Here is a 2,500-nt window from a genome sequence, read left to right as displayed (position 1 = left end):
CCCGCTATTAATATACAGCAGCAACCTGAAACGTCGTTACCAACGAGAAGACAGAGGATGCACCCCGCGCACTGATTGGTGGGCGGACGTTTGGGCACTCCGCTCTCCACCGATATATACCGCCATACGATCAAACCACGTCATTCTCTGTCAACAATTCAACCAGACAACACCTCCTGAAGATGGCCAATTAGAGCCGAAAGACGTCTAGAGGAAAACACCATGGACTTCAGTACTCTACTCAGAAATCTGCATCCAGACGACCGCACATTGGTGCGTAACATAGAAAACTGATTCCAAATATAAAAAATAAATCATACGAAAATCGACTAAAACACATGAATCTGTTTTCCCTAAAAAAGCGTAAACACAGAGGTGACTTGATACAGGTCTTTAAGATTTTAAAGGGAATTGACAACATCAAAAGTGACCAAATTTTCACATTGAATGAGAATCAGACAAGAAACAATGGTCTCAAACTGTCCGGAAATAGATTCAAATTGGAAGTGGGTAGAAACAACTTTGCCAACCGTGTAGTTAATGAATGGAATAAACTTCCTGCACATGTAGTGTAATGTAGTTCAGTTCGAAGCTTTAAGAATCATTTGGATAAATACCTATGTAAGATGCTGTAATGATTATAATTTATCTTATATTATTTGTTTTTGTTTTGTTATCTTTTGTCTGTCTGATATTAATATATTGTTAGTTATATGTCAATTTATTATTATTTACTATTTACCTGTTTGTTTATTATTTAACTATACCTATGCATTTATTTATGTATTTTATTTGTTATTTACATTATTATAGTTTTTATTTATTATTTTATTATTGCTATGATTTTTTTTCGCATCCGACCTAGATATGGACCAAAAGGTCTCCTGTCGGTATGCTCCGCCTTTGTAATCCTTTGTAATCCTTATTCTATAAACAGAATAATGCTATCTCAGCTGTTGACTTTAACAACGCATGCAATATATATATATATATATATATATATATATATATATATATATATATATATATATATATATGCTCTATTATAAGTCAGATTACAATATTCACACTAGCACTCCTATCAACGACAACACACTTTGTCAATGAACCGCAGTGCGACGAGGTATAGTATATTTTGGGTACGGCCTGGCAGTCGGAAGTCACATAACTACAATTGATATAGATAATATGATAGAAATACAAAAATGACAATTAACTGAGATGATCAGCAGCATACGTTAGGGTAATGACAGGACAAAAAGAAAATAATAGAGTTAAATGTCAAGACAACAAATATAGTTTCTTGTGACAAAAGAAAACAATAGGAATACACATGAGTACTGGTATTATATTTAGATATAAAATATTTCAATGAACGTCTGTATAACATTCATATCTACAATTCAAAAGAATAAAGAATCTTTATGGCAAGAAGTTAAAATAGAAGTAATGGTAAAGGAGATGAATTTTTTCAGATATAGTGGTTAAAAAGAGAGAGCAGAGTTTGGATAAAGTAGAGAGAGTGATTCAGGAATAGCAAGTGACCACACTGATAAAGAAGATGTAATATTTTTGAGTAGACTTAAAGGAGATAGTAAAACTGTTTCAGACAATCTGTAAAGGAATTTGGGTAAGGCAGAATGATTTAATGTCAATTATAGCTGAAGGCCCCTTTCAAATGAATTACTACATTTTCAAAATATATCTAATGTCCGTACCAGCTTGTTAACTGCCGCGCGTGAAATAATGTCAGGTGTCCACTGCCCTTTAGAAATATTAATATTAGGGCATTCCTCAATTAATGCTGATTCAACTATTTTCCTCCTGAAAATATTAATATTTCTAAATATTAATATTTCTAAATAAATCAGCATTAATTGAGGAATGCCCTAATATTAATATTTCTAAAGGGCAGTGGACACCTGACATTATTTCACGCGCGGCATTTAACAAGCTGGTACGGACATTACAACCGCCCCCCTCCTCACCCCCTTCCTCCTCCGCCACCCCAGTTTGCCCCGCGCCTGAGTGAGGTCATCTGTCCACATCTCTTCCTCTCTGTAGCTTATAAGTCCACTCTGTACTCTATGTACTTTCCTGAAGAGGGCTACAGTTGATAGCCGAAATATAGGATTCTTCTTTATTCAAAGTTTATTTTCTCCGACTGTGGGTTCCTGTGTGTCATTTACAAATGTGCTACTACATTTCTGTTTAGAAATATATATATGTATATATATATATATATATATATATATATATATTTATATAAACATATATATATATATTGCAAAAATAATCACAAAAAGCGCTTAATTAAATGATCATGCAGAAACCACAGGGAAATAAATATTCGGAATACTAAACTCAGAGTACAAGAAAGAGGAATAGAACACAATATTTATACAGAAATAAGAAAACTGGGGAAGGTTACAGCCACATAAAACCTTCAGACTATATATATACACACACATTCATATGCACATTGAAATGATAATAGTAA

General features: G+C 33.3%; 1 pseudogene; it reads left to right on the top strand.

Annotated features, from left to right (window-relative positions):
• Positions 1 to 1,129, top strand: part of LOC143028860 (ATP-binding cassette sub-family F member 1-like) — a 31,903-nt pseudogene extending 30,774 nt beyond the window's left edge.
• The last annotated feature ends 1,371 nt before the right edge of the window (positions 1,130 to 2,500 follow it).

The sequence above is a fragment of the Oratosquilla oratoria genome, chromosome 10 (assembly GCF_046742065.1).
Source record: "Oratosquilla oratoria isolate Oo_2021 chromosome 10, ASM4674206v1, whole genome shotgun sequence".
In the NCBI taxonomy this organism is placed as follows: Eukaryota; Metazoa; Arthropoda; class Malacostraca; order Stomatopoda; family Squillidae; genus Oratosquilla; species Oratosquilla oratoria.
This window is presented reverse-complemented; position numbering and strand designations above follow the sequence as displayed.